Source organism: Mustelus asterias, unplaced genomic scaffold (genome assembly GCF_964213995.1).
Source record: "Mustelus asterias unplaced genomic scaffold, sMusAst1.hap1.1 HAP1_SCAFFOLD_774, whole genome shotgun sequence".
NCBI lineage: Eukaryota > Metazoa > Chordata > Chondrichthyes > Carcharhiniformes > Triakidae > Mustelus > Mustelus asterias.
In genome coordinates, this window is record NW_027590721.1 from 97,025 (window position 1) to 124,741 (window position 27,717).

The 27,717-nt window shown below is 46.7% G+C and overlaps 1 long non-coding RNA gene across 1 annotated transcript in view; it reads left to right on the plus strand.

The window, feature by feature from the left end:
- Window positions 1–3,122: 3,122 nt before the first annotated feature.
- LOC144487401 (uncharacterized) overlaps window positions 3,123–27,717 on the plus strand; it is a 94,484-nt gene continuing 69,889 nt past the window's right edge. Inside the window, exons 1-2 of the long non-coding RNA XR_013496407.1 lie at window positions 3,123–3,190; window positions 7,200–7,370. This is a non-coding gene — a long non-coding RNA (uncharacterized LOC144487401). The remainder of the gene's footprint in view (window positions 3,191–7,199; window positions 7,371–27,717) is intronic.

Genomic DNA, 27,717 nt, shown 5'->3' on the forward strand with positions numbered 1-27,717 from the left:
CACTGTCCACACCAGGGGCATCCTGAGAGGAGCTCCCAAATGCTGCAGGCAGCCGCTCCTCTATCCATTCAGGGCAAACTGGACCCTCCCTGCTCAGCTGGGGAGGTCCTGACAGTTACTCCAGGCACATTTTCCCACCCCTCCCACAGCCAGTGTTCCACAGAGCTCATGGAGGTGGTGAGAACATGCAGGTTAATGTGTATTTCCTGTGGGTGATAGGCTGGATGTGACTCTCCATGAAGGTCACCAATCTCTCTGTGGAGGATGCTATTTGTGCTCAGACCTGAGACATGGTAACACTGCTGGCCTGGATTGACTCCTCCATCCTTTGTGTATGGATACACACAGCCTTTGGAAACTCCACCGGATGTTAAAGTATCCTATGCTGCAGCTCCAGTATCTGCTGCATTGTTAAAGACTCCAGTCACATTTCATCTTCCTGAAGCTGACAATGACCTGTCCTCTTGAGAGTGTGAGTGAACTCAGCTATTCCTGCCTCCATCAGCTGCTCAGGTTTGTCTGTGCTGCTCTGTGCTGCCAGATTGTAACCCCTTTGCTAATCGTGAGAGACATTATCTGCTCTGGCGGACGTTATAGAGTATAATGTGACAATCCATCCTCTGACCCCTCCCCATCTTCAGAGCGACACGCCTGTCTCCCGCTCACCGCAGCTGTTGATTTGTGAGAGAGTGAAGAATGTTAGAGGGTAATACACATTCCAACATGTCCTGCAGACTGTTCCTAACCCAGAGCTCCATGTGACCAATGGAAGACACACAAGCACCAGGTTTTGGACTCAGCAGCAGATCCTCTCCTGTGCCCATCCATTCACTCACTCACTCTCTCTGGATCCACAACCCATCTCACCATCAGCGATTGCCCACCCAGCCTCCAGGTCTCCCAGCTCCAGCACTGCATCTTCCATTGGCATAAGGATCGCACAATCCAGACACTGTCACTCTTGGCTCCTTCTCTGACGCTGTGTGCCCTCTTCTACAAGCACACAAATTTCCATTGTTACTCACCCATCAAAGACACACACAAGCCTATGATGCTGCCAGACTGCCCATCATGGGACCACCAGGATGGTCACTCAGTGTCGGCAGTGCAGCAGTCATCTCTGACTGACCGGAACCCTTCACAGAGAGGCTGACATGTTCCTGAAGATTGATGCTGCTGTCTGGACAATGCCAGTGTCTGGGTGGAGATGTTCTTTCCACCATTCCTCTTTCATCCTTATTCACATATCAGCCTGTAAGTTTAACGCTCACCTTGTCAGAACATATCAGGTTATTGATCCTTTTGCCTCACTGCAGCCACGTGCTGCCTGCTCTGGCCCTCGGCAGTTTCTATCCAGACTTGCTTGGGTTGATGTGACAGGTCTCGTCCTCCACTCCTGAGGGAACAGAACCTCCCTCCAAACCGATATATCCTTGATAATTTCCAGGGAAGTGTCAGCGAATTGGGTTTAATCTGCCTTCTGCCATTTCAGCTCTTTGTTCATTAACCAGGGCTCCCTCACTGCTCCCTTCAGAGCCTTTAAAAGTGCTGCTGGCTGCCTTTAAATCTGGTGCCAGCTCTGCCAGAATTGTGCTGTCCCCTGCAGCCAGTGGTTAAGCTCTGGAATGCACAGGGTTTTGGGGGAAGGTGGGGGGATGACACTTAGTGAGTTGCTCATTCGGAGAGTCAGTGCAGACACAATGGGCCGAATGGCCTCCTCCTGCTCTGTAACAATTCTGTGATTCTGCCTGTGCTGCCTGAGTGGACGGATTTCCCGAACCTGTCAGACATTTACTGTGCCCGTTCTGGCTCTGTGTGGAGTTGGTTAGTTCAGTTGGTTCGGTGTCTCCAGCGTGATGTAGAATGACGCTGTTGTTGAGGGTTTGGTCCTCGTACTGGCTGTGGGGTTAATGGAGTCCCAACTCTTCCCATATCCCCACGTTTACTAAGTTGTATCCCTGAAGTGACATGTACCAAATTGTGTCTCTTTCTATTGGAGAGATTTCATTGGGGACTGTGGCTACTAACACTGTCCACACGGCAACATCACCAACTTCCAGTTGAAATATCGATAACATTTTCAACCACTGTCTCCACAGAATTCTTACGGAGCACAATGAGGCCATTTGGCCCATCGTGTCTGCACCAGCTCACCAAATTGACATTCGAAATTCGTGTCATTCTCCAGCCTTTTTGTCGTATCCATTTTCGTAGCTCATTGCCTATCTTCAAAAAATCATCTAATTCCTTTTTGACTGCTTCGATGCAGCCGACCTCCACCACACTTCCCGGCTGTGAATTCCAGACCCGAACCACTGGCAGTGTGAGAAAGGTTTCTGTCGCATCATCTTCAACCCCACCACACACTCCATTCCTGAGCCCCAGTTAGAATACTCACTGTCTCCATCTCCTGGTGTCCCTGTCTAACTGCACTCAGTTACCCCCCTCACTGTCTCCATCTCCTGGTGTCCCTGTCTAACTGCACTCAGTTAGAATACTCACTGTCTCCATCTCCTGGTGTCCCTGTCTAACTGCACTCAGTTACCCCCCTCACTGTCTCCATCTCCTGGTGTCTCTGTCTAACTGCACTCAGTTAGAATACTCACTGTCTCCATCTCCTGGTGTCTCTGTCTAACTGCACTCAGTTACCCCCCTCACTGTCTCCATCTCCTGGTGTCCCTGTCTAACTGCACTCAGTTACCCCCCTCACTGTCTCCATCTCCTGGTGTTTCTGTCCGACTGCACTCAGTTAGAATACTCACTGTCTCCATCTCCTGGTGTTTCTGTCTAACTGCACTCAGTTAGAATACTCACTGTCTCCATCTCCTGGTGTCTCTGTCTAACTGCACTCAGTTACCCCCCTCACTGTCTCCATCTCCTGGTGTCTCTGTCTAACTGCACTCAGTTACAATACTCATTGAATGTCCCGCGCTGTACATTATTGTTGTTAATGATCTTATTCTTAAAAACACTGTGGATTTACCCTGATTCCTGTTATTTTTCTCTCTCTGATCTCCAGTCTCCGTGGTAATGATCTCACCGATTCTTGTGCCGAGGACCTGGCCTCTGCTCTCAGTACAAACCGCTCACTGATAGATCTGGATCTGAGTGAGAATAAACTGGGAGATTCAGGAGTGAAACTGCTGTCTGTGGCTCTGAGGAATCCGGAATGTAAAATACAGGAACTGAGGTAAGTAGCAGACTGTGTGAGATTGTGTTTATAATAACTGAATATTCAACAATATAATTTCACCACTGGTATTTGTATAAAAAACACTGCCCATTACTATTGGCGTCAGTTATGAATCAGGAAAATTGCTTTTCCTCTGACTCCTGTTGCTTCTCTCGCTGATCCCTGAGCAATGGGATGTCAGTCCCACAGATCCTTATGTTGAGGGAGTGGGGGAATAATGTTATGGTTCACCCTCTGAGGTCCAGTCATTGGCAACTGCAAACTTTATTGAATTTCTACCTTCGGGTGTGCTGACTCTCAGAATCCCCAACCTGATCCAATCACATGACTTCATATTATAAGATCCGACAGCTTTGACAAATCAACAGAAAAGGCAATGAGGGACAATTCGCCTGGGAGCAAAGGTCGCCAGTCACAAATCTGATAGGTTTGTGGTCACAGCACAGCTGAAGTAACGTATATAGTTTTGGTCACCTTATGAACGTATTTTATAAACATTTGAGAAAATGTTGGCTTGAGTCTTTCATGGCATGCCAGGCTTATTTTATGAAAAAATATAGAAATTATTCGTCCTATACTCACTGCAATTGGGACGAACCACGGCTGATCATGGTCGGCAGGGTGGTAGAGCTGTTAGCACTGCTGACTCAGAGCGCCAGAGACCCGTGTCAATTCCGGCCTTGGGTGACAGATTGTGTGGAGTTTGCATGTACTCTCCGTGTCTGCGCAGGTTTCCTTCAGTTACTCCAGTTTCCTCCCACATGCCAAAGATGTGCACGCTAGTTTGAGCGGCGATGGTAAATTGACACTTAATGTCAGGGGGATTTGCAGAGTTAATATGTAGGGTTACTGTTATAGGGCCTGGGCGGGATTGTTGTTAGTGAAGGATTGATGGGCCGAATGGCCCACAGCTTGTCTGGACTTGCAGAATCTCACTGGCTGTCCTGTCTGGAGACAATACACATCTCTTTAACCTGTGCTTAATGCTCCCTCCACTCACACTGTTTGTACCTTTAAGACTTGATTATCTGTAAAGACTGCATTCCAGTCATTATTCTGTAAATTGAGTTTGTGTCTCTGTATGCCCTGTTTGTGAGCATTTCTACACTCCACCTGACGAAGGGGCAGCGCTCCGAAAGCTAGTGGCATTTGCTACCAAATAAACCTGTTGGACTTTAACCTGGTGTTGTTAAACTTCTAACTGTTCCTAACCCAGAGCTCCATGTGACCAATGATGAACACACAAGCTCCAAGTTATGGACTCAGCAGCAGAGTCTCTCCTGTGCCCATCCATTCACTCACTCTCTCTCTCTGGATCCACAACCCATCTCACCATCAGCGATTGCCCACCCAGCCTCCAGGTCTCCCAGCTCCAGCACTGCATCTTCCATTGGCATAAGGATGACACAATCCAGACACTGTCACTCTTGGCTCCTTCTCTGACGCTGAGTGCCCTCTTCTACAAGCACATAAATTTCCATTGTTACTCACCCATCAAAGACACACACAAGCCTATGATGCTGCCAGACTGCCCATCATGGGACCACCAGGATGGTCACTCAGTGTCGGCAGTGCAGCAGTCATCTCTGACTGACCGGAACCCTTCACAGAGAGGCTGACATGTTCCTGAAGATTGATGCTGCTGTCTGGACATTGCCAGTGTCTGGGTGGAGATGTTCTTTCCACCATTCCTCTTTCATCCTTATTCACATATCAGCCTGTAAGTTTAACGCTCACCTTGTCAGAACATATCAGGTTATTGATCCTTTTGCCTCACTGCAGCCACGTGCTGCCTGCTCTGGCCCTCGGCAGTTTCTATCCAGACTTGCTTGGGTTGATGTGACAGGTCTCCTCCTCCACTCCTGAGGGAACAGAACCTCCCTCCAAACCGATATAGCCTTGAGAATTTCCAGGGAAGTGTCAGTGAATTGGGTTTAATCTGCCTTCTGCCATTTCAGCCCTTTGTTCATTAACCAGGGCTCCCTCACTGCTCCCTTCAGAGCCTTTAAAAGTGCTGCTGGCTGCCTTTAAATCTGGTGCCAGCTCTGCCAGAATGGGGTCTTCCCCTGCAGACAGTGGTTAAGCTCTGGAATGCACAGGGTTTTGGGGGAAGGTGGGGGGATGACACTTAGTGAGTTGCTCATTCGGAGAGTCAGTGCAGATACAATGGGCCGAATGGCCTCCTCCTGCTCTGTAACAATTCTGTGATTCTGCCTGTGCTGCCTGAGTGCACGGATTTCCCGAACCTGTCAGATATTAATGTGCCTGTTTGGGTATATGTGGAGTTGGTTAGTTCATTTGGTTTGGTGTTTAGAGTGTGATGTAGAATGATGCTAAATCTGAGGGTTTGGTCCTCTTACCGGCTGTGGGGTTCATGGAATCCCATCTCCTCCCATTGCCGCACGTTTATTAAATTGTATCCCTGAAGCTACATGTAACAAATTGTCTCTCTCTATTGGAGAGAAACACAAAGAACAAAGAAAATTACAGCACAGGAACAGGCCCTTCGGCCCTCCAAGACTGCACCCACCATGCTGCCCGACTTAACTAATACCCCCTACCCTTCCGGGGACCATATCCCTCTATTCCCATCCTATTCATGTACTTGTCAAGACGCCCCTTAAACGTCACCACCATATCTGCTTCTACTACCTCCCCCAGCAACGAGTTCCAGGCGCCCACTACTCTGTGTAAAAAATCTGCCTCGTACATCTCCTTTAAACCTTGCCCCTCGCACCTTAAACCTGTGCCCCCCTAGTAATTGACTCTTCTACCCTGTGAAAAAGCTTCCGACTATCCACTCTGTCCATGCCTCTCATAATCATGTCGACTTATATCAGGTCTCCCCTCAAACTCCGTCGCTCCAGTGAGAACAAACCAAGTTTCTCCAACCTCTCTTCATAGCTAATGCCCTCCATACCAGGCAACATCCTGGTGAATCTTTTCTGTACCCTCTCCAAAGCCTCCACATCCTTCTGGTAGAGTGGCGACCAGAATTGAACACTAGATTCGAAGTGCGGCCGAACGAAGGTTCTATAAAGCTGCAACATGACTTGCCAATTTTTAAACTCAATGCCCCGGCCGATGAAGGCAAGCATGCCGTATGCCTTCTTGACTACCTTCTCCACCTGCATTGCCACTTTCAGTGATCTGTGGACCTGTACACCCAGATCCCTCTGCCTATCAGTATTAACATTTTATTGAGGACTATGGCGACTAACACTGTCCACACGGCAACATCACCAACTTCCAGTTGAAATATCGATACATTTCCAACCAATATCTTCACAGAATTCTTACGGTGCACAATGAGGCCATTTGGCCCATCGTGTCTGTACCAGCTCACCAAATTAGCATTAGGAATTTGAGTCATTCTCCAGCATTTTTCTCGTATCCTCGCTCATTCTTTATATTCAAATAATCATCTAATTCCTTTTTGACTGCTTCGATGCAGCCGACCTCCACCACACTTCCCGGCTGTGAATTCCAGACCCGAACCACTGGCAGTGTGAGAAAGGTTTCTGTCGCATCATCTTCAACCCCACCACACACTCCATTCCTGAGCCACTGACCATCCCATGTCCCTCCCTGTGACTCAGGGTAAGGACATGGGAATCCTGTGCTCTTCCCTTTCACCATCGTCCTTTTTGTCATTTAATCAGTCTGGCACTTCCATTTTGTTCTTTCCTTGTCACCCGCCCATCCCCAGCTCCCTGTCACTTAAAACTATTTAATTCACCGCTATTTCCAATTTCTAAGTTTCGCGAATTGAACTGAAACTAAATCTGTTTCTCTCTTCACAGATATTGCCTGACCTGATGAGAGTCTGCAACATATTTATTCATATTTCAGATTTACAGCATCAATAGAATTTTGCCTTCTGTATCAACTGAAGTTGTGTTTCTTGAATGTCCCGCGCTGTACATTATTATTGTTAATGATCTTCTTCTTAAAAACACTGTGGATTTACCCTGATTCCTGTTATTTTTCTCTCTCTGATCTCCAGTCTGTTTCGTAATGCTCTCACCGATTCTTGTGCCGAGGACCTGGCCTCTGCTCTCAGTACAAACCGCTCACTGATAGATCTGGATCTGGGTGGCAATAAACTGGGAGATTCCGGAGTGAAACTGCTGTCTGTGGCTCTGAGGAATCCGGACTGTAAAATACAGAAACTGCAGTAAGTAGCAGACTGTGTGAGATTGTGTTTATAATAACTGAATATTCAACAATATAATTTCACCACTGGTATTTGTATAAAAAACACTGCCCATTACTATTGGCGTCAGTTATGAATAAGGAAAACTGCTTTTCCTCTGACTCCTGTTGCTTCTCTCTCTGATCCCTGAGCAATGGGATGTCAGTCCCACAGGTCCTTATGTTGAGGGAGTGGGGGGATAGGTTATGGTTCACCCTCTGAGGTCCTCTCCTCCTCCTCAGATGTGCACAGCTCTCCCCGGACACAGCATCCATTGAGTGAAAGGGGGGAGAGTGAGTGGATGACAGTAAATGGAGGACAGGACATGGTGGTGGAGTCACTCTGTTAGTAACAGATGTCAGTACAGTCGCAAGAGCTGAACTTAGTTCAAGATGCAGAATCAGTTTGGATCGAAATAAGATTTAACAAAGTTAAAAGATCACTTGTGCGAATCATTTATTGGCTCCTAACAACAGTCACAATCTCCGACACAGTACACAGGAAAAATAATGGGGTCTTGTAAAAACATATTGCAATAACCACGGGTGACTTTAATCTTCATATACAAAGAAGAACAAAGAACCGCACAGCACAGTAACAGGCCCTTCAGCCCACCAAGCCTGTGGCGCCTCCTAACGCTTATTCAGACCCAGAACTTACTGCCAATTTGTGGTTTCTATTCCTCTGTTTGTCTCTTGTTCATGTGTCTACCAAGATGCACCTTGGACATTGGAAACGTGCCTGCTTCTGCCACCTCCATTGGCAGTGCCTTCCAGGCACCCACCACCCTCTGGGTGAAAACTTACCCCACACACCTCCCTCCAAACTTTGCTCCTCTCACCTTCATCCTGTGCCCTCTTGTAGTTGACCATTCCACCCTGGAGAAAAGTCTCTGACTATCCACCATATTGATGCTTCTCATCATTGTGGACACCTCCATCAGGTCACCCCTCAGCCTCCCTTTTTGTAGTGAAACAATCTGTGTTTATACAACGTCTCCTCATAACCTAACCGTCCTTGACCAGGCAACATTCTGGTAAACCTTCCTTGCACCCTCTCCAAAGCATTCACATCATTCTGTTAGTGTCACGAACGGAACTGCAAGCAATATTCAAATGTGGCCAACTGAAGTTTCATACAGCTGCAACATAACTTGACAACTTTTACACTCGATGCCCCGGTCGATGAAGACAAGCATGTTGTCTGCCTTCTTGACCACCTCATCCACCTGTGTTGCCACTTTCAGGGATCTGTAGACTTGTACACACAGATCCCTCTGTAGGTCAGTGCTCCTGTGGCTTCTTCCATTTACTGTATAAATCACTCAGATTGTCAAAAGTTGAATAGAAGATTCGTTCACAGAATGTATTCAAGCAATTTCTTGGAGAAGCACGTTCCAGTGCCAATCACACAACAAGCTGTTTTAGACATGGTGATGTGAAATGTGTGGCGTTTCCAAAAAAAATACATTCCTTTCATTTGGAGAAGAGCAGCAGAAGTGTTCCAGCCGTTGCTAATTCAAGGAGTGTATTAGATTAAGTGAAGATGTGGCACCGGGGTTGGCACTGCTGCCTCACAGCGTCAGATTCCCGGATTCATTCCAGCTTTGGACGACTGTCTGTGGAGTTTTCACATTCTCCCCGTGTCTGTGTGGGTTTCCTCCGGCTGCTCCTGTTTCCTCCCATAGTCCAAATAAACTGTGTAGGTTGGGTGGATTGGCCGTGCTAAATTGCCCGTTAGTGTCCAAGATGTGTAGGTTAGGTGGATTAGCGGCGTAAATATGTGGGTTACGGGAAACCGGGCAACTGCAGATCTATTAGTCTGACATTGATGGTATGGAAATCCTATAATAATCTATAATAAAGGAAGTGATAACAGAACACTTCGAAATTAATGGCAGGATTAGACAGGGCCAACATGGATTTATGAAAGGCTGGCACGGTGACACAGTGGTTAACATTGTTGCGTCACAGCCAGGGGCCCGGGTTCAATTCCAGCCTTGGGTGACTGTGTGGAGTTTCCACATTCTCCCCGTGTGTGTGTGTGTTTCCTCTGGGTGCTCCGGTTTCCTCCCACACTCCAAAGATATGGATGGTAGATGGATTGGCATTATCGAATGAGGGAGATTCTCAGTGTTGGTGCGGTTTGTAAAATGAGTCAGAAACACCGCTGGAGGTGGGGTTAGACGTGGAGAGAGACAGATCAGGGAAGGGATGGGGGAGTGGGGAGCCTCCCCTGTTTCTTTACTGCCCAGCCTCTGGAGTAAAGCCCCCACCCACTCCCCCCACCAAAAATGGAAACTGCTTCCAATTATTCCCCAATACAATTGTTCACACTTTACTGTGAACTACATTCCACTGACATTCCCAAAGCAGCCACAGAAAAGTGACTGGTTATTTTAAACATTAAAACTGAACTATATTAACTTACGATTCACTCACATTGTACAGAAATGTTGACCCTGTTTTGATGAGAGTGATCAGATTAACATTGAACCATGAAAGCAGCCTCCGTACTGAGATTAACCACATTTGCAGCAATTCCAGAGTATCAGAGACATTGCTCTGTGTATTGTGTGAATCCAGCTGTGAAATATCGGAACATTTTGAGCTTCCACTTTTCATCATTTATTAAAGTACATTGTTCCATCCCTTTTCAATCTAAGTTGTGTCGGTTTACATTTCCCTGAACTCAAACCTCTCCATCAGTTTTGTCAATTTACAAAATATGAATAACTTTGCAATTTGATGTTTCCAGCGATGCTGCTGACGATGCTGGATCATTGTTTGTGTCATTGGCCAGGATGTTTCGCATTCTGTCACATTAAATGGTTCAAAAAAATGACAAAACTGCAGATATCTTTCTGTGGCTGGGTGGGGAGGGAGGGGGGGGGGTGACAGCATGCATCTGTATCAATATATTTAAATCTCAAATATGTGTAGGCCATTTAACCCATCGAGCCTGCTCCACCACTCACACACACAGACATAAACACACAGAGACAGACACTCACACACACACACACACACACACTCAGACACACACACTCAGACGCAAACACACGGAGACACACACACAACAGAGAGACACAGACACACATACACACACTCACAGACACATTCACAGATGCACACTCACGGACACACACACACTCATTTACAGAGACACCCACAGTAATAAACACACACACACACTCACAGTGATATACATTCACTCACGCGCAGACACACATTCACACACACGTGCACACTTTCATTCTCATTCGACCCCATATGCCTCAGATTATATGCTATAAAATGCTTCACCACCTTGTCAGAACTTGGCAAGTTATTCATCCTTTTGCCTCATGCAACCATATAACCCACGCCTACTCAGGTCTCCAGTAATCTCCATCCCGATATACTTGGATTGATGTGGCAGATACTCTCCAGTCCTGAGAGAACAGAAATTTGCTCCAAACTCACGTAGCCTTGGGGAAGAGTACCAAGTATTGCCAAGTGCATCATTGAATTGAGTTTAACCTTTCTCCTCCCATTCCAGCCCTGTGTTCTTAACCAGATCTTCCTCACTGGTCTCTCCAGAGCTGCTGCCTATCAAAGTGCTGCCCGTGCCAGCATTGCCTGAACCGGGACTTCCCCCGCAGCGAGTGGTTAAGGGCTGGAGTTCACTGTCGGAGAGTGTGGTGGAGACACGTTCAGTTGAAAATTTCCGAAGGGAATTGGATTATGATCTGAAAAGGAAGATTGTGCAGGGTTACGGGGAGAATTTGGGGGAATGACACTTAGTAAATTGCTCATTCAGAGAGTCGGTGCAGAGAGCATGGGCCGAATGGTCTCCTTCTGCTCTGTAACAATTCTGTGATTCTACCTGAGAGAGATACCAATGGCCCTTTGTGGACACTGGCTAAATTACCTCACCCTGTTGACACTGCAACATCACCAGCTTCCAGTTAAAATCTCCATACATTTCCAACCATTATCTTCACAGAATTATTGCGGAGCACCACGAGGCGAAATGTGTCTGCACCAGCTCACCAAACTAGGATTAGGAATTTGTCTCATTCTACTGCCTTCTCCTCGTATCTTTGCACATTGTTTCATTCGATTGTTCATCGACTGCCCTCTGTGATGCCTCGAATCAGCCTGCCCCCACCACACTTCCAGACTGTACATTCCAGACCCGAACCACTGGCATCGTGAAAAAGGTTTCTCTCTCATCATCTTCAACCCCACCACACACTCCATTCCTGAGCCACTGACCATCCCATGTCCCTCCCTGTGACTCAGGGTAAGGACATGGGAATCCTGTGCTCTTCCCTTTCACCATCATCCTTTTTGTCATTTAATCACTCCGGCACTTCCATTTTGTTCTTGTCACCCGCCCATCCCCAGCTCCCTGTCACTTAAAACAATTTAATTCACTGCTACTCCCAAGTTTTAATTTTAGCTAATTGAACTGAAACTAAATCTGTTTCTCTCTTCACAGATGCTGCCTGTCCTGCTGCGATTTTCCACATATTTTATTCATATTTCAGATTTACAGCATCAATAGAATTTTGCCTCCTGTATGAACTGAAGTTGTGTTTCGTGAATATCCCGCACTGTACATTATTATTGTTAATGATCTTATTCTTAAATACATTCTGGATTTACCCTGATTCCTGTTATTTTTCTCTCTCTGATCTCCAGTCTCCGTAGTAACGATCTCACCGATTCTTGTGCCGAGGACCTGGCCTCTGCTCTCAGTACAAACCGCTCACTGATAGATCTGAATCTGAGTGACAATGAACTGGGAGATTCCGGAGTGAAACTGCTGTCTGTGGCTCTGAGGAATCCGGACTGTAAAATACAGGAACTGGAGTAAGTAGCAGACTGTGTGAGATTGTGTTTATAATAACTGAATATTCAACAATATAATTTCACCACTGGTATTTGTATAAAAAACACTGCCCATTACTATTGGCGTCAGTTATGAATCAGGAAAATTGCTTTTCCTCTGATTCCTGAGCAATGGGATGTCAGTCCCACAGATCCTTATGTTGAGGGTGTGGGGAATAATGTTATGGTTCACCCTCTGAGGTCCTCTCCTCTTCCTCAGGTGGAACCGGAGGAGATTGGTGAAGCATTGAACCAATATTTCTCTTCGGTGTTCACGCAAGGGGACATGAATATAGCTGAGGAGGACACTGGGTTGCAGGGGAGTAGAATAGACAGTATTACAGTTGATAAGGAGGATGTGCAGGATATTCTGGAGGGTCTGAAAATAGATAAATCCCCTGGTCCGGATGGGATTTATCCAAGGATTCTCTGGGAGGCAAGAGAAGTGATTGCAGAGCCTCTGGCTCTGATCTTCAGGTCGTCGTTGGCCTCTGGTATAGTACCAAAAGATTGGAGGTTAGCGAATGTTGTCCCATTGTTTAAGAAGGGGAACAGAGACTTCCCCGGGAATTATAGACCGGTGAGTCTCACTTCTGTTGTCGGCAAGATGTTGGAAAAAATTATAAGGGATAGGATTTATAGTTATTTGGAGAGTAATGAATTGATAGGTGATAGTCAGCATGGTTTTGTGGCAGGTAGGTCGTGCCTTACTAACCTTATTGAGTTTTTTGAGAAAGTGACCAAGGAGGTGGATGGGGGCAAGGCAGTGGACGTGGTATATATGGATTTTAGTAAGGCGTTTGATAAGGTTCACCATGGTAGGCTTCTGCAGAAAATGCAGATGTATGGGATTGGGGGTGATCTAGGAAATTGGATCAGGAATTGGCTAGCGGATAGGAAACAGAGGGTGGTGGTTGATAGTAAATATTCATCATGGAGTGCGGTTACAAGTGGTGTACCTCAGGGATCTGTTTTGGGGCCACTGCTGTTTGTAATATTTATTAATGATCTGGATGAGGGTATAGTTGGGTGGATTAGCAAATTTGCTGATGACACCAAAGTCGGTGGTGTGGTAGACAGTGAGGAAGGGTGTCGTAGTTTGCAGGAAGACTTAGACAGGTTGCAAAGTTGGGCCGAGAGGTGGCGGATGGAGTTTAATGCGGAGAAGTGTGAGGTAATTCACTTTGGTAGGAATAACAGATGTGTTGAGTATAGGGCTAACGGGAGGACTTTGAATAGTGTGGAGGAGCAGAGGGATCTAGGTGTATGTGTGCATAGATCCCTGAAAGTTGGGAATCAAGTAGATAAGGTTGTTAAGAAGGCATATGGTGTCTTGGCGTTTATTGGTAGGGGGATTGAATTTAGGAGTCGTAGCGTTATGTTGCAACTGTACACAACTCTGGTGCGGCCGCACTTGGAGTACTGTGTGCAGTTCTGGTCCCCACATTACAGGAAGGAGGTGGAGGCTTTGGAGAGGGTGCAGAGGAGGTTTACCAGGATGTTGCCTGGTATGGAGGGGAGATCCTATGAGGAGAGGCTGAGGGATTTGGGATTGTTTTCGCTGGAAAGGCGGCGGCTAAGAGGGGATCTTATTGAAACATATAAGATGATTAGAGGTTTAGATAGGGTGGATAGTGATAGCCTTTTTCCTCTGATGGAGAAATCCAGCACGAGGGGGCATGGCTTTAAATTGAGGGGGGTAGTTATAGAACCGATGTCAGGGGTAGGTTCTTTACCCAGAGGGTGGTGAGGGATTGGAATGCCCTGCCAGCATCAGTTGTAAATGCGCCTAGTTTGGGGGCGTTTAAGAGATCCGTAGATAGGTTCATGGACGAAAAGAAATTGGTTTAGGTTGGAGGGTCACAGTTTTTTGTTTTTTTTTAACTGGTCGGTGCAACATCGTGGGCCGAAGGGCCTGTTCTGCGCTGTAATGTTCTATGTTCTATGTTCAGGTGTGCACAGCTCTCCCCGGACACAGCATCCATTGATTTGTGAAAGGGGGGAGAGTGAGTGGATGACAGTAAATGGAGGACAGGACATGGTGGTGGAGTCTCACTGTTAGTAACAGATGTCAGTACAGTAGTGAGAGCTGAACTTAGTTCAAGATGCAGAATCAGTTTGGATAGAAATAAGATTTAACAAAGTTAAAAGATCACTTGTGGGAATCATTTATCGGCTCCTAACAACAGTCACAATCTCCGACACAGTACACAGGAAAAATAACGGGGCCTTGTAAAAACATATTGCAATAACCACGGGTGATTTTAATCTTCATGTACAAAGAAGAACAAAGAACCGCACAGCACAGTAACAGGCCCTTCAGCTCACCAAGCCTGTGGCGCCTCCTAACGCTTATTCAGACCCAGAACTTACTGCCAATTTGCAGTTTCTATTCCTCTGTTTGTCTCTTGTTCATGTATCTACCAAGATGCACCTTGGACATTGGAAACGTGCCTGCTTCTGCCACCTCCATTGGCAGTGCCTTCCAGGCACCCACCACCCTCTGGGTGAAAACTTACCCCACACACCTCCCTCCAAACTTTGCCCCTCTCACTTTCATCCTGTGCCCTCTTGTAGTTGACCATTCCGCCCTGGAGAAAAGTCTCTGACTATCCACCATATTGATGCCTCTCATAATTGTGGACACCTCCATCAGGTCACCCCTCAGCCTCCCTTTTTTGTAGTGAAACAATCTGTGTTTATACATCGTCTCCTCATTACCTAACCGTCCTTGACCAGGCAACATTCTGGTAAACCTTCCTTGCACCCTCTCCAAAGCATTCACATCATTCTGGGAGTGTCACGAACGGAACTGCAAGCAATATTCAATGTGGCCAACTGAAGTTTCATGCAGCTGTAACATAACTTGACAACTTTTACACTCGATGCCCCGGTCGATGAAGACAAGCATGTTGTCTGCCTTCTTGACCACCTCATCCACCTGTGTTGCCACTTTCAGGGATCTGTAGACTTGTACACACAGATCCCTCTGTAGGTCAATGCTCCTGTGGCTGCTTCCATTTACTGTATAAATCACTCAGATTGTCAAAAGTTGAAAAGAAGATTCGTTCACAGAATCTATTCAAGCAATTTCTTGGAGAAGCACGTTCCAGTGCCAATCACACAACAAGCTGTTTTAGACATGGTGATGTGCAAATGTGTGGCGTTTCCAACAAAAATACATTCCTTTCATTTAAAAAAACAGCAGCAGAAGTGTTCCAGCCGTTGCTAATTCAAGGAGTGTATTAGATTAAGTGAAGATGTGGCACCGGGGTTGGCACTGCTGCCTCACAGCGTCAGGGACCCGGATTCATTCCAGCTTTGGACGACTGTCTGTGGAGTTTTCACGTTCTCCCCGTGTCTGTGTGGGTTTCCTCCGGCTGCTCCTGTTTCCTCCCATAGTCCAAATAAACTGTGTAGGTTAGGTGGATTGGCCATGCTAAATTGCCCGTTAGTGTCCAAGATGTGTAGGTTAGGGGGATTAGCGGCGTAAGTATGTGGGGTTACGGGAACCCGGGCAACTGCAGATCTATTCGTCTGACATTGATGGTATGGAAATCCTATAATAATCTATAATAAAGGAAGTGATAACAGAACACTTCGAAATTAATGGCAGGATTAGACAGGGCCAACATGGATTTATGAAAGGCTGGCACGGTGACACAGTGGTTAACATTGTTGCGTCACAGCCAGGGGCCCGGGTTCAATTCCAGCCTTGGGTGACTGTGTGGAGTTTCCACATTCTCCCTGTGTCTGCGTGTGTTTCCTCTGGGTGCTCCGGTTTCCTCCCACACTCCAAAGATATGGATGGTAGATGGATTGGCCATGGTAAAATTGCCCTTCGTGTCCCAAGATATGTAGGTTAGGTGGCTTAGCCCCAGTAAATTAGTGAGTTTATGGGGAGCGGACCTTGGTAAATTACTCTGTCAGTGTGTCTCGATGGGCCGAATGACGATTCCTACACTAGGGATTCTATAGTTGCATGATTCACTCACAAGAGGTTATTAAATAAAATTGGAGCACATGGGATTGGGAGGAATATACCATCATGGATTGAGAACTGATTAATGGACAGAAACAAGGAGTTGGAATAAATGTGTTATTTTTGGGTTGACAGCCTCTAACTAGTGGAGTACGGCAGGGATCAGTGTTTGGGTCTCAGCTATTCAGAATCTACATCAATGATATGGATGTGGGGATCAAATATAATATTTCCAAATTTGCGAATAATGGCAAACGAGGTGAAAATCTCTTGTGAGGAGGATGCAAAGATGTTTCAAGGGGATGTGGAGAGGCTCAGGGAGGCTCCACAACTGGAGTAATGTGTACAGTGTTGAGCTCTTTACTTAAAAAAGGATAGAATTGTATTGGAACCAGTTCAGAGAAAGTTCACTCGGCTGATTCCTGGGATGGAGAGGTTTATTTTACAAGGAAAATGTGAGCAGATTGGAGCAATATCTATGAAAGTTCAGAAGGTTAAAAGGTGATCGCATTGAGGGGATGAGACAGGGTGGTTGCTGAGAGGCTGTTTCTTCTTGTAAGAGAGACCAGAACAAGGGGACAGATTTTTAAATGTAATTGTCAGTCCCTTAAGACTGAGATGAGGAGAAATTTATTTTTTAGATGGTGGCTGGTCAGTGGAATTCTCTTCCCTGGAGACTCGTGGTGGCAGAGTCATTGAATATATTCAAGGCTGAGTTCAGAATGATTTTGGATTGAGAAGTGAATCAAGGGTTACGGGGAAAAGAGTTGAGACTATAATTAGATCAGCCGTGATGGAGTATGCTCGAGGGGCTGAATGGCCTTCTGCTGCTCCTAGTTATTTTGTTCCTATCCCAATACGTCCTTCAGACTGCTCTCTGTGACCAGTGATGGATAAACAAGCTCTATGTTTTGTCCTCACCAGACGCTCTCCTGTGCCCATTCATTAGGCCACCCACTCAACCCATCTCACCAGCAGTAATTACCCACTCTGCCCCCAGGCCTTCCTGATCCAGCACTTCATCTTCCATTGGTGTAAGGATGGCAAGACCTGGATGTCTCCACTCTTCACTCATTCCCTGATGATGTTTGCTCTCTTTCCAAACACATAAATTGTTACTCACTCATCAAACACATGCAGTAGCCCAGGGTTGTCCAACGTGTGGACCAAGGGGGGAATGTGACCCTCGAAGCCCCTCAATGCGGCCCCCGGAGCGAGTTTCCAGAATCTCAGTCACACAGTTCAGTTTGAATGGAAGAATCTGCATGGAGCTGCTCCTCCAATCACATCCCGTTTCTTTCCCATGTTTGCTGCTGATAGGTTTTTGAGCCGATCTGCAGCAAATGTGGGAGAGAAACAATTTGTGATTGATGAGGATTAAACTCTAATAATCATCTTTATTTATTACTCATTATTGTGCTCAGCAAGTTGTTTCCTTTCATATCTCAGTTTAGTTTTTAATTGAAATTTCTGCTGTGCCAAACTTTATCATTCTGAAATTTACTCATCGGCCGCTTGAGTGAGAAAAACATTGACGTGTGTTTGCCCAGTGAATATGTTGGTCAGCCCTGCTCCAGCCTATGCTGGTGTCAGCCTAACGGACATGTCTCTGACAGTCAATGCTGCTGCCTTTGCATTGTAAGAGTTTTAACAACACCAGGTTAAAGTCCAACAGGTTTATTTGGTAGCAAATACCATTAGCTTTCGGAGCGCTGCTCCTTCGTCAGATGGAGTGGAAATCTGCTCTCAAACAGGACACAGAGACACAAAATCAAGTTACAGAATACTGATTAGAATGCGAATCCCTACAGCCAACCAGGTCTTAAAGAGACAGATAATGTGAGAGAAGGGAGCATTAAGCACAGGTTACAGAGATGTGTATTGTCTCCAGACAGGACAGCCAGTGAGATTCTGCAAGTCCTTTGCATTGCCAGTGTCTGGGTGGAGATGTTCTTTCCACAATTTCCCTCTCATCCTTATTCACATATCAGGCTGTGCTGCACTCACCGTGGCAGAACACATCAGGACATTGATCCTTTTCCACTCTGTAACCACGTGTCTGAAACCTGCTCACCTCCCAGCAATCTCCATCCAGACTGGCTTGTACCGATGGGATAATCTCCTCCCGTCCTGAGGGAACAGGACCTCCCTCTGAGCCTGAGCAGCCGGGAGGAGCCCCTCCAGGGAGGGAGGGAGGGGGGGGGCGCAAACCTTGCTCTGCTTTCTGACATTTCAGCCCCTCATTCAATAAGCAGAGCTCCCTCGCTGCTCCCTCCAGAGCTGCTGTGTTTGAAAGTCCTGCTGCCTTTGGAGATGGTGCCAGCATTGCCTGAACTGGGACTGCCCCGTGCCCGGGCTGCCTCAGTGGGCACCTCCCCCTGCCTGCCAGCCGTTAATTGTCCCCCTCTGACAATATCACCGTCATAACTCTGCCTATCCTGCCCACACGGACACACCACCCATTTCCAATCCCCATGCTGGGACTTCAGAGCTTCTGGTAAAATCACAGCCATTATCTTCAACCTCACCACAAACTGCATTCCCAAACCACTGACCATCCCATGTCCCTCCCGAGCCACTCCGAGTAAGGACATGGGGATCCTGTGATTGTGGTCCTGTCCCATCATCACTTTTATCATTTAATCACTCCTGTAATTCCAGTTTGTCCTTTCTTTGTTTCTTCCCCAGCCACCCACCGCTGTCACTTCAAACCTGTCAATTCACTGCCCGTTCCCAGTTCCAATGGAAGCTCAAACTTTACCCCTGTTTCTCTCTTCACATGTATTTAGCGAACCTGCTGAGCATTTCCAGTTTATTTATATTTCATTTTCAGCATTGAGTATTTCCTCATTCTACAGAAATGCAGGTTGTGTTTTTGGAATGTCTGATACAATACATTATTATTGTTATTAACAGTATTATTTAAAACACTGGGGATTGAGCCTGATTCCTGTTATTCCTCTCTCTGGTCTCCAGTCTCAGACATAACGCTCTCACAGATTCTTGTGCTGAGGATCTCGCCTCCGCTCTCAGTACAAAACAGTCACGGAGGATTCTGTTCCTGGAATTAAACTCCTTCACAGATCAATCTGTCCCTGCTCTCCGCCGCCTCATACTGACCTGCAGGAGTCTGGAGGAGATCTGGTGAGTGTTTGTGTGAATTTTTAGTGTAACAATTAAAATATAAATCGATTTAAAGTATAAATGGGCCTGAATCTTCCAAGTAGCAGCAATGGTATGTGTGAAAATTCTCCCAAACTGAAACTGCTGCATATTTCTCCCAGGATCTTCGGTACTGCGACCCTGGGAGCTCCATCAGAGCAGACAAGAGTCGGGGAAGAGAGAGCACACACCCTATTTACAGCACAGTGACCCCGGGGAGCTCCATCAGAGTAGAGTCGAGGAAGAGAGAGCACACACCCTATTTACAGCACAGTGACCCCGGGGAACTCCATCAGAGCAGACAAGAGTCGGGGAAGAGACAGCACACACCCTATTTACAGCACAGTGACCCCGGGGAGCTCCACCAGAGTCGAGTCGGGGAAGAGAGAGCACACACCCTATCTACAGCACAGTGACCCCGGGGAACTGCACCAGAGTCGAGTCGGGGAAGAGAGAGCACACACCCTATTTACAGCAGTGACCCCGGGGAGCTCCATCAGAGTAGAGTCGGGGAAGAGAGAGCACACACCCTATTTACAGCAGTGACCCCGGGGAACTCCACCAGAGTAGAGTCGGGGAAGAGAGAGCACACACCCTATTTACAGCACAGTGACGCCGGGGAGCTCCATCAGAGCAGAGTTGGGGAACAGAGAGCACACACCCTATTTACAGCACAGTGACTCCAAGGAACTCCATCAGTGCACAGTCCTAGAAGAGAGAGAGCACACACCCTACTTACAGCACAGTGAGCCTGGGGAGCTCCATCATAGCGGAGTAGAGTCGGGGAAGAGAGAGCACGCACCCTATTTACAGCACAGTGACCCCGGGGAGCTCCATCATAGCGGAGTAGAGTCGGGGAAGAGAGAGCACACACCCTATTTACAGCACAGTGACCCCGGGGAGCTCCATCATAGCGGAGTAGAGTCGGGGAAGAAAGAGCACGTACCCTATTTACAGCACTGACCCAGGCAATCTCCATCAGAGCAGAGTGGAGTCACGTAGAGCGAGCACACCTTATTTACAGCACAGTGACCCCGGGGAGCTCCGTAAGTGTTAGTTGATTGTGGGAGTGAATGGGTTGGTGTGTCGCTGGATGAATGGTTAGTCAGGGAGCTGAGGAGAGGTTCAAGGATTAGTTCTGGGTGTCGGGAGGGTGGTCGAGTTGTATTGTGTTGGGTTGGAGGGTTAATCAGCAGTTTGGATGGTGGCTGGGAGTTGGTAATGTTGTTGGGTGTCTCGTTAGATTTGGTTACGTGGTCGGGGGTTGGGTTTGGTTTCTAGCTTTGGAGAGTAGTGGGTTGGGGTTGGTTCTTGAGTAATCAGTTTAAGTCAGAGAGATAGTCAAGAATGTATTGAAGAGGCGGCTGGATATAGCACTTGGGGTGAACAGGATCAAAGGTTATGGGGAGAAAGCAGGATTAGGCTTTTGAGTTGGACGATCAGCCATGATTGTGATGGATGTTGGAATCGGCTTAAAGGGCCAAATGGCCTCCTCCTGCTCCTATCTTCCATGTTTCTGTGTCAGGTCAGGGGAGGGTGGGACGGATGAGGCCAAGTTGGGAGGTTTAGTCAGATTTGTTCAAGGGCTAGTGGGAGGCAGTCGGGCTGGAGGGGAGGGAGAGATGATTTACGGGAGTGACAGCCTGTCAGGGGGAGATACCAGCAGTAGCCAGGCCTGTGACACCACAGCTGGTTCTGCTGTGGGACAGGGTCGGGCAAAGAGCAAGCGAGCAGTAGTAATAGGGGACTCGCTAGTTAGAGGCACAGACAGGCGTTTCTGTGGCTGCAATCGAGACTCCAGGATGGTGTGTTGCCTCCCTGGTGCCAGGGTCAAGGACGTCTCTGAGCGATTGCAGGACATTCTTAAGGGGGAGGGTGAGCAGCCAGAGGTCGTTGTACATATTGGTACCAACGACATAGGTAGGAAAAGGGATGAGATCCTGAAATGTGAATACAGAGAGTTAGGCAGAAGGCTAACGTGTAGGACCTCGAAGGTAGTAATTTCAGGACTACTATCGGTACCACGTGCTAGTGAGAGTAGGAATAGGAGGATTAGGCAGATGAATGACTGGCTTGAGAGCTGGTGCAGGGAGCAGGGATTTAGATTTTTGGATCATTGGGATCTTTTCTGGGGAAGGGCTGATCTGTTCAAGAAGGATGGGTTACATTTGAACTGGAGGGGGACTAACATCCTGGCGGGGAGATTTGCTCGAGCAGCTCGGGAGGGTTTAAACTAGTTTGGCAGAGGGGTGGGATCCAAAGCAGTAGGGAGACATAAGAGGAGTTTGAGGACAGCACGGAAGTTAAAGAGAGCACATTAATTAGTAAAGGCAGTGTCAGTAATCCTAGTACCAGACAGATCAGACAGAAGCAAGACAGAGCAAGGGAAGTCCAGATTAAACTGCATTTATTTCAATGCAAGAGGCCTGACGGGCAAGGCAGATGAACTCAGGGCATTGATGGGTACATGGGACTGGGATATTATAGCAATTACTGAAACATGGCTAAGGGAGGGACAGGACTGGCAGCTTAATGTTCCAGGGTACAGATACTATCGGAAAGATAGAACAGGAGGTAAGAGAGGAGGGGGAGTTGCACTTTTGATTAGGGAAAGCATCACGGCCGTACTGAGAGGGGGATATATCCGAGGGTTCAGCCACTGAGTGTATATGGGTAGAACTGAGAAAGAAGAAGGGGGAAATCACTTTGATAGGGTTGTACTATAGGCCCCCAAATAGTCAGCAGGAAATTGAGGAGCAAATATGTAAGGAGATGACAGGTCGCTCCAAGAAAAATAGGGCGGTAATAGTCGGAGATTTTAATTTTCCCAACATCGACTGGGACAGCCATCATATTAGAGGGTTGGATGGAGAGAAATTTGTTGAGTGTATTCAGGAGGAATTTCTCATTCAGTCTGTGGATGGCCCGACTAGAGAGGGGGCAAAACTTGACCTCTTGGGAAATAAGGAAGGGCAGTGACAGAAGTGTTTGTGAGGGATCACTTTGGGACCAGTGACCATAATTCTATTAGTTTTAAGATACCTATGGAGAATGATAGGTCTGTCCCAAAAGTTAATATTCTAAACTGGGACAAGGGCAATTTTGATGGTATCAGGCAGGAACTTTCAAACGTTAATTGGGGGAGTCTGTGGGAAGGAAGAGGGATGTCTGGGAAGTGGGAGGCTTTCAAAAGTGTGTTAACCAGGGTTCAGGGTAAACACATTCCTCTCAGAGTGAAGGGCAAGGCTGGTAGAAGTCGGGAACCCTGGATGACTCGGGATATTGAGGCCCTGGTCAAGAGGAATAAAGAGGTACATGACGTGCATAGGCAGCTGGGATCAAGTGAATCTCTTGAAGAGTACAGGGGGTGTAGGAGTAGAGTTCAGAGAGAAATCAGGAAGGCAAAAAGGGGACACAAAATTGTTTTGGCAGATAAGGCAAAGGAGAATCCAAAGAGCTTCTACAAATACATAAAGGGCAGAAGAGTAACAAGGGAGAGAGTAGGGCCTCTTAAGGTTCAACAAGGTCATCTATGTGCGGATCCACAAGAGATGGGTGAGATCCTAAATGAATATTTCTCATCAGTATTTACTGTTGAGAAAAGCATGGATGTTCGGGAACTTGGGGAAATAAATATTGATGTCTTGAGGAGTGTACGTATTACAGAGAAGGAGGTGCTGGAAGTTTCAAAGTGCATCAAGGTAGATAAATCTGTGGAACCCGATGAGATATATCCCAGGACATTGTGGGAGGCTAGGGAGGAAATTTGAATCATCGATAGTCACGGGTGAGGTGCCTGAAGATTGGAGGGTGGCAAATGTTGTGCCTTTGTTTAAAAAGGGCTGCAGGGAAAAGCCTGGGAACTACAGGCCAGTGAGCCTCACATCTGTGGTGGGTAAATTGTTGGAAGGTATTTTGAGAGACAGGATCTACAGGCATTTAGAGAGGCAAAGACTGATTCGGGACAGTCAGCATGGCTTTGTGAGTGGAAAATCATGTATCACAAATTTCATTGAGGTTTTTGAAGGGGCTTTAGCAAGGCCTTTGACAAGGTACCGCATGGTAGGTTGTTGCATCAAGTTAATTCTCACGGCATCCAGGGTGAGGTTTCTACATGGATACAAAATTGGCTTCTTGACAGAAGCCAGAGGGTGGTTGCAGAGGATTGTTTTTCAAACTGGAGGCCTGTGACCAGCGGTGTGCCTCAGGGATCAGTGCTGGGCCCACTGTTATTTGTCATTTATATTAATGATTTGGATGAGAATATAGGAGGCATGGTTAGTAAGTTTGCAGATGACACCAAGATTGGTGGCACAGTGACAGTGAGGAAGGTTATCTCCAGTTGCAGCGGGATCTTGATCAATTGGGCCAGTGGGCTGACGAATGGCAGATGGAGTTTAATTTAGACAAATGAGAGGTAATGCATTTTGGTAGATTGAACCAGGGCAGGACTTACTCAGTTAATGGTAGGGCGTTGGGGAGAGTTACAGAATTAAAATATCTCGGGGTGCATGTTCATAGCTCCTTGAAAGGGGAGTCACAGGTGGACAGAGTGGTGAAGAAGGCATTCAGCATGCTTGGTTTCATCAGTCAGGATACAGGAGTTGGGACGTCTTGTTAAAGTTGTACAAGACATTGGTGAGGCCACATTTGGAATACTGTGTACAGTTCCGGTCACCCTATTATAGAAAGGATATTATTAAACTAGAAAGAATGCAGAAAAGATTTACTAGGATGCTACTGGGACTTGATGGATTGAGTTATAAGGAGAGGCTGAATAGACTGGGACTTTTTTCCTTGGAGCGAAGGAGTTTGAGGGGTGATCTTATAGAGGTCTATAAAATAATGAGGGGCTTAGATCAGCAAGATAGTCAATATCTTTTCCCAAAGGTAGGGGAGTCTAAAACTAGAGGGCATAAGTTTCAGGTGAGAGGGGAGAGATACAAAAGTATCCAGAGGGGCAATTTTTTCAGTGTCTGGAACAAGCTGCCAGAGGTAGTAGTAGAGGCGGGTACAATTTTATCTTTTAAAAAGTATTTAGATAGTTACATGGTATCGAGGGAGATGGGCCAAATGCGGGCAATTGGGATTAGCTTAGGGGTTTTAAAAACAAAAGGGTGGCATGGACAAGCTGGGCCAAAGGGCCTGTTTCCATGCTGTAAACCTCTGTGACTCTATGAGTGGGTCTAGTCAGACTGTGGGAGGTGGAGTATGGGGATCAGTGGGAAGTGATTGGGGGACTCGGGTGTGCTATTCAGGTATTAGCCCAGGTGGTGAGCTGTCTAACATTACCTGAGTAACTATCCAGGTAAACTTTGTGGATCTGTCCCAAGTATCTGACTCTAACTGCAGCAGGGGAGTTCCCCAATAGTAGTTAATACCTCTGGGACAATTCCCAGGTAGATCAGTGCGTCAGGACATCCACAGGGTCCCGATGCTCATCTTCGGATGTGTGTCTGTCCTCTGGCGATCCAGAGACCAGAAGGTTTGTCCCATTAACTCCAGTCTCCTGTTATTTACTCTGTTGTTCAATCTGTTTATTTCCTGTTTCATCTTTAATCTGTTTCAGGCTGTTTAATAATCAGTTCAGTCCAAATGGGAAGAGACAGCTGGAGTCGCTGCAGGGATCCAGACGGGGACTGACAGTGCGAGTGTGAACATTTCAATCTATAAACATTGCTGCTCCACCGGTTACAGTGAAATCCTGAATTGTGAAGATCTTCGACAGCTCCTTCCAAACCCTTCATTCCTGCCCCTCCCCCTCCCTATTCCATCAGCCCCTCCAGCCTGGCACTGATTTCCCTGCTTACCTGGTTTCCCAGCTGGAAAACTGTTGTAGTTTTAGTCTCCACATTGAAGGAAAGATTGCTGCAAACCATTGTTTAAGCAGCAATGTGTTGTCAGTGTTCTCAGCAACAGAGTCTTCAATCTCCTTTCAAAATGGAGCAGCAGAGATCATTCTCCAGAGAGAGAACAGTGTGTGTGTGATTCTGACAGTACCCAGCAGGGGTCAGATTGGTCAATCTTGTCAGAGTTTCCTCTCTGTCTCTGTGAATGAATTAAAGGCTCCACCAGCCTCTCCTCAAAACCTCTTTCACTGTCTGGTGATTAAAGTGACACAATGCCACCATCTGCTGGCGGCTCCCAGCTACTGCAGGCGCTGCTCTCTGTGAGCCTCAGACAAGTTCAGTAAGTCCCATGTCTGTATCTGGGAACCGGTTACTGCAGCGTGAATATTGAACAATATTGAGAGGGATTGGAGTTTGCAGCAGGAACCCCGGCTGGTGAATTAACCCTTTTATCACCAGACACTGTACATGAACTCTGATCCCTCATTCCCTATGGGAGATATTGTCTGGAGATTGTAGTTGGGGATGATCTCAGACTGTAATGTGTACATTTGGTGCAGTTATCAGACACTGATCCCATTCAGAATGGGAGTGGGTAAACTCTGCTGCACTCTGTAATTCCTGTTTCCAAGATAACACACCTGCACCTATTTCCAGACACACAGGCACAAACTGACACCCACACACTCACAAACACAGACAATTGTACACTCTTATCCACGTACTGACACAGAGAGAAACACAGAATCTCTCTTAAATACTCTCAACACGCAGCCATAAACCCACAGAAACGCACATCACAAACCACTATCAAGCAACAAACCCATGCATTGCAGCGGTTAATGAAACCGCAGCGCCCTGTAACCAAATAACATTTCAGTTGGACAAAAGTGATAACATTTCCTCTGAAACCGACATCCCTTGAACGAAAGCAACACAGGAACACTGGCGCAGCATTGCACAGGATCGGAGCCTCGGAAATGCAGTTTCCTCTTTCCTTGTTCCTTATATCTCACTGAGCAGATGCAGAGCGAGAGCATAGAAAGCTAGAATTCACAATTTCACTCTGTTCCTGCACACTCACCTCAGCTTTATTTAATTTCTGAATGTATGATTTATGTTGGATTATCCCAGAGATCTCAGGACAGATGCATGATGTCAGAGATTACCATTATTTATCAAACTGTTTATTTTGCCATGACAGATATTACCTGGTGTTTGTCGGATTGTTGCTTTTCATCCATCTACAGTTGCAGATGCCGGCGCTGAAAAGTGGATAGATATTCTACACCATTAAAAGCATCACATTGAATCGGGGAAATTCTTCAAAGACTATGAATTAATCACTTTCAAATTAGTATCATTTCTTCAGAACAATCTCCTCGCATCACCTATTATTTCAATTTAAATTAACTTTGTGTTGTCTGGTCTGGGCTAGTTTTAACTGAATACTGCTCAGTTTGTGACATGATCTGTGTTATTGAGTCTTGGAAGAGAAAGGGTTAGTGCTGCTGCTCTGTAATTGTAATGAATATTCCTGATTTTATAATACGTATAACTAGTTATTTACAATTAAATGCTTATTGATTAATTAGTTAAATGCTAATTGTGAATCATTGGAATGCTGAAACTAATATGTACACAAGCTAATAAAGAGCGGGGGACTGGTGTAAATAATTGTGTAATAATAATAGTGTAAATAGTGTAAACGCTAACAGTGAGCGTGAAACTGAAAAGACCATAAGATACAGGAGCAGAATTCAGCTATTCTGCTCATCGAGTCTCCTCCACTATTTAATCATGGCTGATAAGTTTCCAACCCCATTCTCCCGCATTTCCCCCATAACATTTGATCCCCTTACCAATCAAGAACATATCTATCTCTGTCTTAAATACACTCAATGAGAGAGTGAGTGAGCAGAAAGAGTGAGGGAGAGGGTCGGTGAAGAGCGAGTGAGGGGGAGTGAGGTTGAGGGCAGATGGTGTGAGGGGAGAGCGCGATGGGAGGTCGAATGAGGGGGAGAATAGGTGAAAAGTGAGGGAGAGAATGGGGGAGGGAGAGTGAGGAGGGGAGGGAGATTGTGAGGAGGGGAGGGAGAGTGACGGGAAGATAGCGCATGAGGGATAAGAGAATGAGAGGGGAGTGCGGGGGACGCAGGGGGAGGAGAAGGGTGAAGCGGAGAGATAGAGGGGACGGAGTGAGGGGGAGAGAGTGGGGGATGAAAGTGAGGAGGAGAGAGAAGAGAATGAGAGGTAGAGTGAAGGGGAGAAAGTGAGCGTAGATGGAGTGAAGGGACGGAGTGAGGGGGAGAAAGGTGAAGAATGAGGGAGAGAGTCAGGAGGGAGAGAACGGGGAGAGGAACTGACGGGGAGAGAGTAAGGGGGAGAGTAAGTGAAGAGCAACTGAGGGGAGAGAGCATAAGCGGGAGAGAGGTTGATGGGACGGATAGTGAAGGGGA